An 18,977-nucleotide genomic window follows, 5' to 3' on the forward strand; every position below is an offset into this window, starting at 1 on the left:
CCTTCTGTTTCTGATTACACTGTTTCAGGGAAACAATCCCTGCCAGAATCCCTATCTTTCATCAGACAAGGCATCTCCAGAGTTGTTCAAGCATAACCCTCCAGATGGAGTGAAAATTCAGCTTTGAATCTAAAAGGCAAGAGTGACTGTTAAATTTTGAAATAGACCTTAAAATACCTGCATGGTAATGTCAAGAGCATGAAACTATTAAGTCATCAGCTTTTCAAAGGAAGGAGGATCATATAAGCTGTATAATGGAAGAAAGTCTAGCAAAATTCTACTTCCAACTAGTTCCTACTATGAAGTTGACAAGTCAGTTTTGGAAGACTTGTTCCAGGAACATTCCTGTTAAAATCAAAAATTTATACACCAGATATAGCTTTAAGGGGGGGGGGAAGCAATTACTAATCAATGTTTAACTCAAAGCCTTTTTTTCTACAAAATAATTTGAAAGTATTTATAACAAGAACGATACTAGAATTACAAGAAATCAAGACAGTAGCAAAGGCAAATAAAATTGCCTGTCCTCTATCATGAAGTATACTTTTTAATACCTGAAGAAAAAAATTAAGAACAGTCCCACAGCATGGTGCAGCTGTTGCAAAACAGCTGCATTTCAATCACATCTGTATCAGTTCTGGAATTTGAAGCTAATTGGAGAAGATATGTCTCTAAGGGGGGCAAGGTAAAGAACAGTTATTTTCCAAATAAGGCATTTCTAGAATAATTCTTGATATTTATTTGTCAGTTCTTTTCATCTAAATTTCCTTTATCTACTTGGAAGGGGCTTTCATGGAGCTAAATAAAAAGAGAAAATTAATCTAACATTTATGCCTTACTGATTCTATTAGATGTTGCTGTAAGAAATGTAAATCAAGAGATTGGGTCTTAAAGTTTTATTCACTGTAGTTTTAATAGAGCATGCCAATATTACTACAGTATTACCAGAGATGTTTCCAGCAGCACTGAGTGAATACTAAGAAGGCCTACCATGACTCTTGCTATGGAAGCAAAGATTAAATTCTAAATTTTTAATCTCCCAACTGGATCCACATGGGAAAATCCACTGTGGCTTCAGGGAATATGCCTGCAAAAGGTATCACAGAGGAGTTAAACTCTGTTTAACCAAAATGGAAGCACTCACACTTATCTTAAGGATCAGAAGTTACATGTTTGTTTTCGATAATGATGTGTGCACAGATGTAGGACTTTTTGGCAGATGCACATTAGTATGTTTCCATATGCATATAGTGACTACAGATTGTTAGTCTCTGGGTCCAAAAAAGCATACAAATTTTGAATACAAATGCATTTTAGATGATGCAAGCTCTCTGAACCACAAAGTAGAAAGTAAGAGGGCACATTATGAAGTATCATACAGACCTTGGCACACGGAAGTCCACTCTTAAGGCTAACCTTACCCAGACAATTCAATGAAACTCTATTTCACAAAGACAAGTACTTTTACAAGACATTTGCTAATAAGCAGCACAGACATACCACTTCAAGAAATCAACTACCTATACTAAAAAAAAATAAAAATAAAAATAAAAATAAAAATATAAAAATAAAAATCCCCCCCATCCTCTCTGTCTCACTGGGTCCCAGCCATGGCAGCTCCCAGCATTAAGTGCTGCACCACACCTACAGTTTACAGAAGGCATATTTGAATACCCAAGCAGCCTCTGTACGTAGATACATCAGCTCGAAATCCAGGCCTCATGCAGGCTAACAGGACTTCAGCTCTAAAGCTGTCTGGACCCCAGGATCATCATTAAACTGTGCCAGGTCATAAGCAGCATGAAGGCAAATTTCTCACGTTTTCAAACAAGTAACCATTTTTAATTAGGAACTATAAAACGATTCCAAATTAGACCATTGCAAGTACATGAAATTAAATCTGTGTATGTTGTAGGTAAGAATTGAACTGTCCTTCTTAAATCCATTCAACAACACCAAAAGCACTAGAATCATGGATAATAATGAAGGCAAAATTAGGACTCATCCACAAATCTAGAAGGCTTGTATGGTCATTAGCAAGATAATCACTTAAGAGTTAAATTCTCAAGCATACAACCCAGAGTAAATCAGACTTGGTTCATAAGTCATGTCACGCAGAGACTATGGTAAAAGTTTGAATTCAAGATAAATAAACGTGGTGTCAGATAAACCAGATAAAAACAATTTCCAAGAGCCACATATGGAAATCACTAATTAACGTCTACGTATAATATATACTACATGAAGAGGAAATTCCTTTCTAAAATTACTTAGTGAATACTTGTTTATACTGCAATGTTGATAAGTCAAAATGCTATCTTGGGGTTGTTATCTTGCATTTCCCTTATGTGGCAAACAATCTGACACACCCAAGACCATTTTATAAACTTTTTTTAAAACTTTTTTTTAAAACTTTGAACTAATTTTATAACAAACTACATACAATTTTCAAAAAAATAACTTGTTAGCTAAGAAAGAAATATCAAGCACATTAAACAGGAGTTTGATTAATCTAGAGCAATCCATCAATTAAACAAGATTAATTCATACTTTGTGGTTATCCCAGGAAAGATTATAATAAACACAAAATAAGCAGACATCAATCTGCAAGCAGTGAGTTAGAGAAAAAACAACAACAAACAAACTGGATCATAAGGGCCCAAATGTTTATAATAGATAAAAAGCACATGTTCTGGATGGCCTAGAAAGTCTGAAATCTGGCAATCTGGAAGTCAATTCCATTTGGCACATTACAATCAAAACTGTCCATTTCAATCACACAACTGCAGTACTGGAAATATCTTTATAGTATTCATTTCTGAAAATGCAGTTATTATTAATGTTTTACATGTCATTCCTTTTTCAGACTTTTTTTTTCTACTAATAACACTCCTTTAATAAACAAACAGTATAATAGTTACTTAGATTTCATGTAACTCTACTATAACAGACTGTTATAATCCATTTTAGAGAAAAGGGGAAAAGTCTTCACATTTAGATGGTATAACATTACTCCCACTGAAAGCCACAGACATTCTATTGCTGACCTCAGTGGGAGTAAGAGCAGTTCTAAATGGCTCCAACTTTTTAGATTTTCCACCAAGATGTCCATGGTTTGAGAAAAATGCAATTCTATTTTATCATTATGAGCCATGAACTAATAACTACTCAAAATAAGCCTAAAATATAAGTGAGCAGTCTGAGCCTGTGAGTCGCACTTGTAAAGGAACTAACCAGCATTCTCCAGGGCTTATGAGCAATAAATTGAAAGCACCATCATTCTGAAAACATATGGCACTTCTGATTAAGGGTGACATATTCTTTAAAATGAGTACAGAGCACACCTCACTTCTGACACAAGCAAATCAGTCTTAGTCACGAACTCTATAAAAAGTATATTTGCTAATGCTAGCACAATTATTACTGTTTCTTCAGTGTAGAAAGAACAGGAACATTTTCAAAGGTAGGTATTCCGTAGTTCACAAATATGCTACAACATAATAATGGGTTGCTCATAAATCCACACAAATCATCTAATTTGATTGTCAATGGATAGAGCCTGCTACTTTTTTCTAATTTTGAACAAACAGCAAGACTGTTTGGTAGGAGAAAAGCTCTATAGTTACAGTTCCTATTACGTTATTCCCTTTCATCCCTGCAGTTATTTTCCTTTTTTGAAATACTTCAAATTTCACCTCAGAATGACTGTTATAGTAGAAAACCTCCTAAGAAGTCTCCTACCTTTCCTAGGAAGTCTCCTACCTTTTCACCGTTTGGAAAACTAGGAACCAGCAACTTTCAGTGTCTCTTGTACTGTGCTAACTCTATTCCCATCTTTCAACCAAAATTCTACTTCCCCTAAAACAAAGATAGAAAGAGAATATTACAATATATCAGGTTACATAATTAAGGCTTCAAAAATTTGAATTATTCAATCAATTTTATTCACTTAGCAAGTACATCTGCCTTGTGCTTTTAGTAAATTTGAAGACTTATTTCTTCTCATTATGTTCCTTTACCCCGCTGGTTTTTCCTTGTGTAAGAAAACTTACTGTTTAGTTACCTCAGGAGCGGCTTCCCAAATCATCAGAAGTCATATAAATTAATAAATTACTTGATCTTTGACTGTACTGTTCTGTCAATGGCCCTTCACTTAAAACAAGCAGGGCAGCAGAAGGGTCAAGTGCTGCAGAAAGCCATACATCCCATTGCATAAGTAGATAGCCATTGAATTTGTACCTGTGTTAAATTCACGTGCCACAAATTCCAAGGTGAATCATACTCCTTCAGAGCTCTAATAAGCTGTAGATTCTTTGACTCCAGAAGCCAAAAGCCTTTATATTCCAAGTAAAAATAACTAGCAGCAGCCTTACTATGTAGATAGTCCAGAGAACAACCTCAGATGAAGTCTGATGGTACAACTGGACACAAAGCTTAGAGTGGCTGAGAAGAAGCAGTTAAAAGGTTGGAAGCCAGTTCATCCCTTGTCTAAAAAGTGAGACAGCAGTAGAAGAAAATATTTTGAAAAGGTCCATTTATAACATTTTGGAGGCTTTATTACAGTTACTTTACATACAGTTAACTGTTCTGCATTTTTATTATACAGACAATTGTTTTTGTATGGTAGTTTGCTATTCCAAGCAGACTAATTCAAACTCTTGCATATCTTAGCCATGCTCAGTTCAAAAGCCCTAGTGTTTGAAAAAGGCCACTGAAGACTATTACTAAAAAATGAATGAGTCTTTCATCACTTTATTGTTGGCTGAAGAATGACAATTGTGAGACTATCTGGAACAGTGAAGAGCAAGGAGGACTAGTTTAGTAGCCATTTTGTCTTCTAGATTTTTTAGCCATAAGTAAGCGTAGATATTAAAATAAAAAGTGTACGTAATGAAATTTTGACTCTTACCACCCTTTCAGTAGAGTCGTTAGGCCCCTTCCCTCTTTCATAAAGCAGAACTCAAAGTTATGGATATCCCTGAAAAACACAAGAGACAGATCAAATTCTGAACAGAAGTTCTGTAACTAAGTGGCTATTAGCTTGCTGACCTGCACAAGGGGATATCTCTCTAAGCAGCTCTGTAACCCAAACACTTGCCAAACCTGCACTGCTATCCCTAGTTCAAAACATCTAAGGCAAGACTTTGATAAGCCTCAAAAGGTGCAGCTTCTTGAAGGCTAAATTCACAGCAGAAATTTCTTATCTGGTTCAAATGCTCTACTATGTGGACAAGTTTCTGCTGAAATCTCTGGCTCACAACATCATTCAAAACTATGATAACAAGAAGCAAAATAGTTAACATGGTACACCCTACCTCTTTGCTTAAACAAAATTATTCTGGATGATATGCTTTATTTCAATAACCTAACACTTCTATTACAGGTAAACTGAAAACCAAAACAATGAGTCTTAATAGCCAGAATCCGTTTGTTTGTAAAATATTAGATGAGTCATGTATTAGCCACAAAATAATTCACGTAATGCATAAAAATGAAATTGTTTTGTAAAAAAAGACATTAATTAAAAAAAATAAAAAATGCGCGCATGGCAGTACCATAGAATTCCATATTGGGCAAGATGCAAATAGAAAAATATGTGTGTGTGTGTGTGTGTGTAAAAGTATGTGTATACTCTTGCATACCTACATATACATGCAATATATACACATATATATGTCCAAGAATAACTGTCACTACAGTGCCAAAGCACCACCAAGTCTTTCTACTGTTGGCTAAGACAGGATTTGTAGGACTGTCATATTGACATAAAGAGCATCCCTTAACAGCAGTGACTGGAGATCAATATCACAAATACTCCTTTTCTTCCCCCAGTCCTCAGTGAAGACTGGTCACATCCAAGGCCTAAAGCTGAACCCACTAACAACAGCAACAAACAACTAACGCTCAGGCCCATACATGAGGTAGGAGCACTCAATTGAACACAGAAGCTTATTCATTCTTTTAAGAGACCTAGAAAGCACCAACCAAGCTATCTACAGACTGTGGTTATGAAGAAAGACTTCTCCCCTCATTCAGGAAAAGCAGTCAGCATTTGGCTGCCTTACAAAGCCCAGGTAGTTTCCATGTGTTCCTTCACCTTCCAAAGTAAATTTTATATATCATTTCACAATTTACAAGTTTCGAGGCAACACTTTCTCTTAATACAATAATTACAGTGCCTTTAGGACAACACTTGATGAAAATTTATCTAATTAGTCAACAGGATGCTTTATTTATCCTCAACTCTGATCAGTAAAATGCTTTTAAGTACTGCAGAACAAAGGAGAAACCCCATCACAAACATGAAACATACTACCAAGTAGAGCACGTACACAGAAATTCAGTTTGTCACAAAATAAAATTTCATTAAAGGGGTCGTGTTGTTCCAGAAGCATCACTGAGAGAGATGGCAGAGTTGGAAGAAATGTCTAGAACCAGTACAAATCCAACCTCAGGCAAGAATTTTCCCCCAAAGTTTCACTTTCATTAGCAATTCAAAGTTCACCTGCTGACCCATTCAATCTGGATGGCACAAGCAAAATTTTGCTATTTTTGCCCTATATATGCATTTTCTTTTGCCTTAAAAAAAAAAAAAAGAAAAAAACCGAAACAATATTAAACAGCTATTAGTGGGGTAACATCACAGTTTAAAACAAACAAGCAAAAAAGCCAAGATTTACTTGGTTAAATTTTAAAACATTGCAACAAATCCTAAACTGGCCCTTCTAAAATTATTAAGTATGACAGTCCTGTACAACGCATTTAAAAGCTCCTACTGTTAAAAAGTGAAAAATTATGGCCTTTAAAAAAAAAAAATCACTATTAAGAATCTCACTGATGAAGAAAAACAAAAGCTGAATGGCAAGCCATTTTAATACATGTTTTTGCCATAAAAATCCAGATGTCACTTGAGTTACAAATCTGGGTGCTCTGCTACCTACAAATGCCTGTAGCACCTAAGATTTCAGGAAGAAGTTATAATTATATATAACGCATCTCTCTATGTATCTACTACTTCTTCTCTTCTATGAGTAACATAGCTCAAAAAGTATGTTCCACATACTGGCAATTTTCACCTGATTAAAAAGTAACCACTATTGAGCATTCAACTCATGGGAAGAGAAATTCAAGTGTATGACGTGTACACTGTAAAAAGAACAGACTAGTGCAGTTCTTCACAAGGACAGTCACCTGCTGTTAAAACAAACTCCTAACCTTTTGGAATCATATACTCTTGAAATGGCGAGGGGTGTGGATGTAATGTGATTTTGAACACCTCTGTGCAATGCAGCTGAGCAAAACACTAGGCAAGTCAAGCAAGTGAATGCAATGCAAGGGAACACGCCTTCCAGCCTTCACTTATACCCTTATTAAAAATGTTTAGTCTGCCGAACTCCAGATCCCAAACGTCTCAACTTATCAGGAATCAAGCCAGCATTGAAACTACAAAAGCAGTAAGTGTGGAATTGTGTTCTGAACTTGCCAAATAAGTACCATGGCTTAACATACCCCACTAAGGAGGGGGAAAAAAATCATGGAAAAAGAGCACTTGATTTGGTGGCCTATCAAGAGCTTATTGAAACTTCTTTTTGCCAGATCAGTTACCAAGAACCAATGAGTGTACACTCTGACTGCAGTACGGAATATCTCAGAAAGCCTCTTATAAATATTTAAAAGACCCACCATATCAGCAATTCCAAACAAAGGGTGAAGGTCTCTTAAAGAACAGCTCTAGGCATCATGCAGACAATTCTGACTGGAACCTTATGCTGAACCAATGCTGGCTGACAAGGGCATGACCTTCTATTTATGCTGAAAATGATGACTTGGTTCCAAAATTGTTTCATTTTGCTGCCATAGATTTAACGGCTCAGGCTTTGTCCCCATGAGATGAGTAAAACATGCTCGTTACGTAACCTAGTCCCACAGGTACAGATCTTAAACAGAAGCTAAGCACCTTTATTTTAATATTTACAAGCACGTCCTCAAGGTGCTTTAATGCAGACCAGTTTTAGAGGTGAAATCCAAGCAGAGCCCTTAAGTCCCAGGAGTGTGCCACAGTCCCGCATTCTCTACAGGAGGATCACACTGCCAGAAGTTGAGAGATGGTAACACTAAAAACGTCAACAAGAAGCAGTATTTCTGCTCAGCGCTCACTGTTCAATATACCATCACAGCAATTCCAAGGCTCTTCAAAAATGTGCATAAATGAAAGGAAATAATTTGTTTTGTTTACACAGTCTAACAGACAAGACGATTATGAATTATTTTAGCAAATTCTTTCAGCTTGTCCAAAATATTTACTTCCCATTGTTTTCATCTTCCTAGTTACAGACATGCCAATGTCAGACAATATCTGTTACAATCAACTTGAATTTACTATTCCTAGCATCTGTCCTGAGTCTAACCAATAAAGTAATGCTGAACAAGAAGAGGGGATGAGACGAAGAATGGAATCAAAATACCGCAGAGATAAGCAGGCAGTTATTTCTTACTCAGAATGCAATAACAAGAGCTCTAGAGACCAAAATGTTCCAGCTGAGCTAACTATGGCTTCCTGCTGCTGTTACTAACATGGTATTGTAGAAAAGAAATTGCAAATATTACTCACAAAGTAGAAAATACCAAATAGAAACAAAGAAAATTATGGAAGAAACATGCATCTCCTTGTAAAGCCAAAGCTCATTACAAGACTATATTCAATACCCTTTGAATTTACCTGTAGAAAGTGACAGTAGAAGCCTCTACATTTAAATAAACCTTTTAACATACTTTATCTCACTAAAAGTTTGAGGTTAAGGTTTATTTTCAGTGGATACAACCATATTGGTTAATTTTTATTTATTTTTTTCTTAATTAATTATATTTAGTCTGGTCTGCCAGACTCAGCCTCTGCACTTGAAGAGATGTTGCCACTTCTTACCTGGGAGAGAACTTTCCTACATTTTTAAACTACGGGAGACAGCTGCTTTGGATCATAACTGGAGTTTTGTAAATGCAGATTGCTAACGGTACCCTCAGAACTGCAGCCATACCCCAGCTTCACCACACAGCTCTGTTCATCCAGCTCTGCCTTCACACCTCTTGCCCATGCTCAGAGACTAAGTGATGGGTTACACCCGCCAGTGAGAAATGTAAACGGAGATTGTCTTGCACCCCTGAAACTGCTTCCTGGTCTTCCTGCCTCTTGCAGCAACAGGATCCTTGCAACTTTGTTTCCTCTTGTAGAGGATAAATAATTTGAAGGATATTCAATTATTAAATACCTTATTTTGACAGAATCACAGAATGGTTGAGTTTGGAAGGGATCTCTGGAGATCATCTAGTACAATCCCCCTCCTAAAAGCTGAGTCAATCTAAGCAAGTTACTCACAATCTTTTCCAGTCAGGTTTTGAAAATCTCCAAGGATGTAATCTCCACAACTGCTCTGAGCAACTTGCTCCAATGTTTGATTGATCCTTAAAGTAATTTCTTTTTCTTCTCACTTTTAGATTGAAATAAGACTCTCCACTTGGTACCTACCAGCATATTAGGCTTTGCTGCCTGTTGCAGTATTCTGTATTGGTGGGAGCTACTTAAATCAATGAGCTCTGAAAATGACAATGGGATGTATAACCATGAATTTTATTGAACATGCCTGCATGCATTAGTAATGACACAGTATGGCCTCTGGGTCCAATAATGCAGAGAGAGCTGGATTCCTTCATCTTCCAATGACTGCTCTAAATTCCCTAGTCAGACAAGGACACACAAAACAGGAAAACATTTTTTCTCTTCTCCTGGATATTACACCTGCTTTGAACCAGTTGGATTTTATCACCTGATTGTACATGTCTGGTATGTTTCTTTCCATTTCATAATGTCAAAGATATTTTAAATACTTAATTTATAATGAAGAATCTACAATTTACATGCCTTGCCTCCAAAAATACAAGCAAGTAATCATTCTGAGGTGGAACTGGGAGAAAACTGTATCACCTTAAAGATCTTGAAATTTCTATCACAAATCAGTCATTTGATTTCATGTGAAATGAGAAGAATGCACAAGTTGGGTAGTATGTTTTTTTTTCTTTTTATTAGAAAAGTCTCAAATGACATTTGCTGTAAGAAGGACAACGCTAACAGGCAGTGAAATGTCAAACGTTTCCCAAAGAAGAGTCAATTCTGTTCATCATGAGTCTCCTCCTCTTAAAACACTGTAATTTAGGTGCATTTAGTCAAATTATACCTGAGTGAAGATGAGAGAAATAAGTATCTGATAGTTAAACACAAATACTAAAATTCTGTAATTGTTACATTTGTACATAATCCCTTTCTTATTTTATATTCATTAGAAGAAAATGCCTTGAGAGATTCCTCTTCCCCATTAGAATTCTCCAACTTCACCTATTGCTGTAAATATTTTATATCTGTGCAGCTCCTAGAGTCACTAAATAATCAATCTTGTACTTTAAAATAAGGAATCCTACTTCAGGGTCTTTAAAACAAACTAAAAAACAGACACTTTCATTCTGAGTTCCCCACACACTGTGTGCACCTACAATTTGTATCTGTATTGTAGGATCCTCCTAATTAGATTGCATTTCTTTGAGCCAGAAAAAAAAAGTGACAGTCTACGCCTTACAGTTCTTTGAAAGATGTCCTAGTAGGTCAACTGGTGTGTATATAAGGGCTTTGTGATCCATTTGACACAAGTAAGATAAGGTTGGTCAACATTTCAGATGCCCTCAGTAATGAAAATCAAAGCAATGGATATTGATTCCATTCACATCAATCTCAAAATGGTAAATAAAAATATGTTCTCTGTATAGCAGTCTCACACATACATGCAGATATATTTAATAAATCTGCAGATAGCAGAAAGCTCTGATTTAAATCAGACTGTATGTGAAATATTTATTTTCTTAACAGAGGTACTATACAGACAGTAAAGCTGCTGACATCTCTATATCACTCGTACTCATAAATTTAACCAAAGTCAGAAACCCTTGGAAGAGCACGACTTTTCCTACAGATTACAGCTCAAACTTTGTCTACTTCTGAAACAATAGCTCAGTTCTTTAACAGATACCTGTGTTAATGTTTTGTTGCTCATACAACACCAATATAAAATGTTGGTTTACTGCTTCCAAAGAAAGAAAAAAACAAAAACTAAAAAAATCTCTCCTCTGTGCAACCAGCAGCTTTCCCCTAGACTTCAACCTCTTTTCACCGGAAATATGTTGTATTTATTCTGCAATTCTCATTAGTCTTTCCCCTCTTTTGTGGTACCACGACAAACTACAGATATCTTTTTTTTTTTAGGCCTCTGAATGACTAAAAAGCTAGCTTTCTCTCAAAGGCCCAGCTTGCTGCATCATCAGTGGAACCATGCAGTACAATCACATACACACTAAGTTTCTAGCCTATAGCTTCTTTTTCCCAACTACGCTATTGCAACAGACACAACTGCATTTGGCACCTGTAAGCTCTTTCACCACGGGGATCAGTAGCCAATTTGTTTAATAAAGTAAAACAGCACTTTCAAAATGCAGTGGTAATTACTCATTATTCTACAGGTAGAAAGCCTGTAGCACAAAAGCCAGAACCAATAAAAAGCCAATACATAGTTTTATTTATGCATTAATTGCCTATTGACAATTGTTCTCGTTCTCTCAGTCCAACTAATGCCCCTCTCCTGATGGAGAAATCACTTTCACTGTTTCCATTTCCTGCCTAGTATGCTAGCATTCCCTAATACATAAATCCCTCCCTCTTTTTTATAGCCCTGAAATGGTGAGTGTTACTGAGGTCAATATGAGAGAGGTTTCTAGTAAAATAGAAATGTCACACAACACTGAGCAGTATACTTTGTCTTGGATAAAGCTTAGTTATTCTATTTGAGTATCCGTTGGGATGTTCCCTATCTAAAGTATTGCTTTATCTCTTGTGCCTGGTTCTTTATAGAAGCCCCTTCATTATGTCTGACAGAAAAAGCAATGAAACACAGCATATTAGATTACATCAGAGAAGCAAAAGAAGATTTCCCTTGAAATACGCACACATTTTTAGTAAACTTACAGACTTTTAAAGTCTGTAGACCTAGTTTGGATTTCTTCAGCAAAAGGAAAAAAAAAATTAGTCAACTACCTAAGAACTGGGAGAGCTGTATGTGAAAAAGGACAACGTAATAATAATATGTAACAGTGAACTGTATTCTGTAGGAGGAGGAAGTTATTAATACCAGGGTATATGACAACAGAAGAACTACAACTGGATTTCAGCATGGTACTCTGAAGATCCATAATAGAGAAAGACTGACTAGGCATATATATGAACTACTGGAACTACCTGAAAACGGACTGCCCGTTTTATGAGCACAGAGTAAGAGTTCGGACTATTTAGTCCAGCACAACAATGGCTGAAAGGAGACAGAATCATTCTCACTAAATACATTAAACGTGCAATTCTCAGGGAGAGGAGTCACTGAAGCACAAAACCAAATCAATAAGAACTAGCTAAATAAAATAATTAAATAGAGGTATGGATAAATTTTTAACCATCAGAATGATGAGTAATGTGAAGCAGATATTACATGGAAGGTGCTGAAAAGGCAGAAGAGCAGCAGGATTGTCCAGGCTCAGAGGGAAGCCCACAAGCTAAACTTCAGCAAAATCATTTGCTTAACTCTACAGCTCAGGCTTCCACCATGACAAATGAATGCTGTAACATACTTGCAGTTTAGAGATGATTCTTTTAGATGTAGCTGCTATGTATTACTTTATTCTCCTAAAACACTAAAGCCAGGCACTTGGCTGAAGAAATGCAGAGGGAAGTTATAGCATCTATACAAATTCATACTTGAAAGAAAAGGAGATACTAATTTCCCTGAGCGTAAGAAAGGGAAGGAAGTGCTAAACTCAGCCTACTGTCTCAGAGCCATGAGGTTCAGAGGTGCCGCTGACTCAAGAACCATGGCATATACCATGGTAAGGGCTACATTACCAAAGCAAGTATTATGCAGTTCATCGTGATCTGATGTCCCAGGATCTGTATCTGTAGTCTCAGCCATTATTGCACTTAAATATTGAGAATTAGGGTCCTTGGAAACGAAAACAGCAAAGAGACAAGTGAAATAACTTACTCTAATATCAGCAGAAGGGAAAACGTGACTGAAGGAGACCTTTGATTGCTATAAAACATTCCAGTTTGAAGCAGACTTTGTATGCCATATGGACAAATCTTGCAGAGGATGGACCAGACGATCTATTATGTCTTTACTGTATGATTTAACTTCTAACTTGTTTTCTGACACTTTAGTTCCAAAGCTTTTCTGCTCTGTGCCATATCTCTATAAGATCCAGTGCAACAAGAAGCTTTTGCATCTTATTTTGACGTTAATAAATGATGTGGTGAGTTCAACAACTGAAGTTCAATCTGTGTAAATTAGCGTTAAACAACTTACTTCCTGATGAAAACACAGAGTTAAGTCCTTCAAATATCAATGCAGAAAATGAGATAAGAAGTTACAGAATCTATAGCTTTGGTTTCCAGAAAAATATTTCTTTGCACTGCCCTCCTGCCTTGGTTATATCCTTCATACATTTCAGAACATTTATCTTGAGAAACTTTCAAGTTCTTCCTACTCCTCTGTGGCACAAAGAGATGGCTTTTACTTTTTTTTTTTTTTTATATATTCAGACAGAGAATGTGAAGCAAGTCTCTCACTTAAGACATAAAAAGATTTAATCCAAAAGAAAAGGAGAGAATACAAGGTCAAAATAATATGGGAAAGTAAAACATCCCGTAGGACAGGGCTTAAAAACATTCACAGTTCTATCAGCCAACATTAAGGTTACCAACATTGCTACCCTCCTACAGAGAGGGAAATGAGAAGAATTTGCTAAATATAGATAGAACTGTTTGGAAGGATGTCTATCCTTACTAGCGCATTCATCTGTTTAATTGTGGGCAATATAGCCCGCTACACAGCCTGAGGCAAGTGTGCATGTTCAATATTCTCCAAATTATACAATCTAAACTGAGATTGGTCTTAACTCCACAGTTTACAATTGTATAAATGGAAACTTTTTGAAACTCTTCGGTTTTAACTACCTCTGAATTTCTTTAGTCAGATTTGGGAATGTTTTAAATGTTTTCAAAATTGAGTGCATTTTTAAACAAACATGCTGAAAAAGGCCATAGGATTCTCGTGTTCACTTTACGGCCTGAATTCTTCCAAATCTTATGAATTTCAGTAGCTAATGAGATATCACAAAAGTATACAAATACATTTGGACATAGAAAATCCTCTAGAATAAGCAAAGTAAAAACCAAGTTTTATGCTAAAAGCTCTTCATAATCTGGTAGTCTGAGGAATCTGACATTTTTCTCAAACTGATTTGTAAGCGTATTTTTCACATAACTCTAATAACCCAATTCTTTAAACATACCTATCAATACATCTTACCAAATCAACCCATCTTTATTTGAAAATAAAATCTGAAACATCCCCATAAGCCTAAAAGAAACAAGGAAATTTATACCTTTGGAAGGATTCTAATACCTAATTCCCTAGTTTCAGTGACAGTATTGTAAAGGAATATAATGGAATTTAACAGGGTCTGGGTGCTAAATCCCTTTAAGAATTTGGGCCTAAATTCCAAAGGGACCACTGAAAACTCCTTGGCCAAGGTATCATCTTACCTATAAATCACAGAAAGGTTCTCATATAGTCCTTCTACTCAGAATTCATTCACTACAGACCTTCCTTCAAATGAAATCTAAACAAGACAGGCTGCAAACCTCATCAGATCTCTGCACCTTGTCAGCTGAAGGTCCAACAGTTCGAGAAATTCCTCACTGTCTCCTCAGTAAGTCTCAGGAAGAGTACAATGGTAACTGTTCAGAAATTTAAAACTTTGCATTCGGAAGAGAGTAAATGTTCAAACATCCCTTGGAAAACAAAATCCTCCATTATTTCTTGAGCATCTAAATGCAATTACTTGCCTAGCACTGAGAAGAGATGAACTTTTATACATTTAACAATATTTAATGTTTGTTAACTCTAAATTTCAAAAACCACTGCTAGCAACACATCACAATTTTGTCATTGGGATGCATGTTAGACAAGTAACGTTAGATCTTCCCAGACAGCTAATGAATATAACAAAGTTCGGTTAAACATCAGTTCTTTAGTCCCATAAAAAATAAAATTTCTGAAATTCAGTTATCATACAGTTTCTCTGCTCCAAAACAGTGAAAAACGTGTTGTGGTGTCATGAATCAAAGGAGGCAGCTATTCCCTTGGACAGGTAGATGAACATGGGATGGAATTCAGAAACCTCACCATCAACACAGTAAGTAGCTTGTAAAAGCTGAAGATTCCATTTATCACCTACATGAACATGCCAGCATGAAAAAATGGCAAAAAAAATTTAATGTGGCAAATATTCTTCCAAGAAAATAGCCCCATTTTTGTATAGGACAAAATATAGGCAGAAAACATGTTCTCAAGAACTAGCGGGTTAACGCATGAATACTACCCTAGAGAAATCATCTGGGGAACCATTCTGTCTGGATTTCAATTTTTTCTTACTTTGGGATCCTTCTTTCAGCACCAAGCAACAAAACAAAGTATACAATATACTATTACATAAAAAGAATGTAGTATCTTTAATTTGGTTAGATTTAGCTCAAGCATAGTATGGACATGTTTCACTTAACTAATCCTGTGCTGAGCTCCTTAGTACAGAGTCTTGAACATTTAAAGCACAGACCAGCTCTTTTACACTGTAATTGATTCTACAGCCTACAGTTTTGGTATAATACTGTGAAACTGAAGACTGGTAATAAAAAAGATCTAGAAGTTAGCCAAGAATTAGGATTTTATTTAATAATCTGAAGAACAGAAAACTTGAAGACATTCATATTTCTCTAAATTACACTAAGATTACTCCTGTTGACAAACTGTAGATATATTTGGATATGAAGATGGTAACACCATCAGAATAGAAGGCTGTGCATCTAGACAGCTAGTGTGTGCAATACTTGCAAATTTGAGTTTTTCTGTCTGACATTCAAACGAAGATTTAGAGTGCATAGCAATCTGCATGAGCAGTTGAATTTAACGCCTTATATAGACTTCACACGCCAAGATTATTAGCAATACATAGTTAAAGTTTTCTCATCATGCGTAAAACCTATCAGAGATTTTATTCAATACAAATACACAGTAATTTTCCTTTGGACTCATGGCTAATCATCCGATCAACAAAATGAACATGTATGTCCAGGAATCTAGGTATTACTTTCAAGGAATATTGTGATTCCCAAATTCCTACTCAAATTATATCCAAATTCCTACCGTCTGTTTAATTTCACTGATTTTAGCCTTAGAAAAGAAAATCAGAAGATAGCATCAATCTTTTAAAATATGTTTCGCAGTTAGCAAGAGACAGAAATATGTATCATTATTAAGAGAAAATTACATTCCAGTTTAAGGAGGGAACTGGAGTGAAGGTTACTGTTACTGATAAAGAATTTGTACCAAGACTTCAAACTTACGGATTAAACAATTCAATAAGTTTCCACTGCCACATCACATTAAAAACAATGCCTTACCTACACCTCTACATACTGCCCCAGGAGAGGAAACGTGGTTTTTTTACTTCCATTATCTTTCAGCCTGCAGTAGGGAAGTGCCTCGGTCCTGAATCAGAGCCCACAGGAATTTAGCAAGTGCTATTTCTGCTTGTAGTAAAATCTTCAATATGCAATTTACATCTTGATATGTCATCATTTCTTGGTATTTAACTTAGTAACAGCTTCTCTGAAGTAGAGATTTTATTACATAAATTATGGAAGTAGCAGGCTGGGGGTAGTGAAGACAGCATAAATTCCTGAATCAATACAAAATATGTCCCTGGTAGTAGTTGTTATTCTATGCAGGTGTGTTATCGATCACAGTCATAATGGTCTCACTTCAGCTGCTGTCAATAACTCACTAGTTGTGTTGTCACACTGAATTAAAGAAGTACCAGACTAAAAGTATGAGAAGTTACACCAACATGGCTTGACCCAGCCCGTGGTGCAAAGAAGCAGAACACTGCCAGTTTAAGTTAGGATTCGTGTTTGACACTTCAGTTGACATTAAACTGACAAAATAAAGTCAAATGTGATATTTATTCAGGTGGAAGAAGAGATTGTTCCTTAAACATACTGGCAAAATCTTAAATTTAGAGCTACTACATATAATAAAACTTCTCTTTTAATACCTTGGCACCATTATTGGGTACACTTACTGACACGTGAAACTGAATTTAAGTTTTATGCAGAGTTATTGTCATTTTACTGATCAACATGAATGAAACTTTCTTGCATCAGACTAAGAGCCGTACCAGGAATGGTAAATTATTCTGCCTAGTTTTGTTTTGTTTTTAAGAGTTCGTTTCTAAATCAAAACTTGACAGCAACATACAATAGCAGAATAGTAACTGTAAGCCAAAGACTTGCAAAGCAGTGAAAAGTTAAATATAGATGTTGTTATAAAGTGCTTCTTACAATTGTGATGTTAGCATATATAAGGATTTTTCTTTTAAATACTTCAGAGATGACAAATAGCAAAACAAGAGCGCTCGCTGTCATTGACTGGTTTACTGAAATGGAGAAACAGATCCAGACACGAGGCAAAAGATTTCCTACTTCCAGCAATCTGATCTCTATGCTATTTTAACCCATTGCAAAGGATCAACAAGATGTTAGGAGGATTGTATCTCAAAGACCAGAGTATCACTACCAACCTCTATACCAACAAATTGTTCTGTACACATCGTAGAGAAGCATGGCAACATTAAATAAAATTTGCATTTCCTTGAAAAAGCACTATTTTAAAGAAACAGTGTCTAAAAGAGACACTATATATTTCTGGTATTTCTCTTCTTGATACTTAAGGGATTCTCCTTAACAAACCCAGTATGTACACTAAGTCATGATTATGCCCACCTTTTTCTCCGTACACATTCTTGTCGAAGGCTGCCCTCTCTTTGCCAGAAAAAAAGCAATATAGAAACAGAAACTCTAGCAGTGGCAAGCTTACTGATCCTACTGAATTGCTACGAGTGATGTTAGAACACATCACAAGAAACTCAACGAACCAACAGAATTCTTGCAAAGTTCTGACAACTGCACAAAATGGACAAACTAATTTTTTCCCTTCAATATCATATAATTAACCTCATAGGTAAGGTGTATGAATGATTGTCTAAAAAGAAAAAAAAAAAACACTCAATGAATCAATGAGTGATTAGAATACCCACCTACCCACCATGTAATAGTTGTTAAAAGTTTTGAAGTTTTGATGTATACATGCCAAGAAAAATATTCATGACGCCTCACTTTCAGCACCAGACATGCATGTTTAAGTTAGGATGCTAATCTTCATATACAATCCATATTTGCTACTCAGAAGAAAGGGAGAGAAAGTTTCCTTCAAGGTGCCAGTTATAACACTTGATTCAGACTCTTAGAATGAATCAACTTCTAGAGAAGTCTGTCTGTCTCTATTCAGTTTTCATTTGCAGACAGAAGTGGCACATCTCAGACTCTCTTCCCCAAAGACAGTCCACACTTTATGAACCATATTTGAAGTCATTCTGCAATCCACTGTGCTCTGGGGAATCTCCGTAACCTTTGCTACTCCACATACTGTCAAACGATTATGAATTTTTAATTTAAAATCTGCAAAAATAGGTTTACCCAATATCACTACATTCATTCAGCTCTCTCAAGCAGTCAATCCAGCTGACGTGGACATTGTTGAGTAGAGAGCATTGCAATACAGTCTCTTAGCCATAGTAATAATCCAGTGAAAGTTTACATGGTCTTTTCTATCGCTGACCTGAAAGGGAGTTACTTAGCATTTTGTCACTACACAAATTAAATATGCAATGTTTACTTTAACAAGGAGGTCCCATGGAGGAACTATACTGCTTATGCT

The 18,977-nt window shown here is 36.0% G+C and overlaps 1 protein-coding gene across 13 annotated transcripts in view; it reads right to left on the reverse strand.

Moving 5' to 3' along the window:
* Nucleotides 1-18,977, reverse strand: part of ARVCF (ARVCF delta catenin family member) — a 267,046-nt gene that overhangs the window by 241,983 nt on the left and 6,086 nt on the right. For 11 of the 13 annotated variants that reach the window (XM_040576691.1, XM_040576695.1, XM_040576694.1 and 8 more), the window contains exon 2: nucleotides 4,910-4,978. The exons of the other annotated variants lie outside the window; for them this stretch is intronic. The gene's annotated coding sequence lies outside the window, so the exon portion shown is untranslated. The remainder of the gene's footprint in view (nucleotides 1-4,909; nucleotides 4,979-18,977) is intronic. 13 annotated transcript variants of the gene reach the window in all.

Source organism: Cygnus olor, chromosome 17 (assembly GCF_009769625.2).
Source record: "Cygnus olor isolate bCygOlo1 chromosome 17, bCygOlo1.pri.v2, whole genome shotgun sequence".
In the NCBI taxonomy this organism is placed as follows: domain Eukaryota; kingdom Metazoa; phylum Chordata; class Aves; order Anseriformes; family Anatidae; genus Cygnus; species Cygnus olor.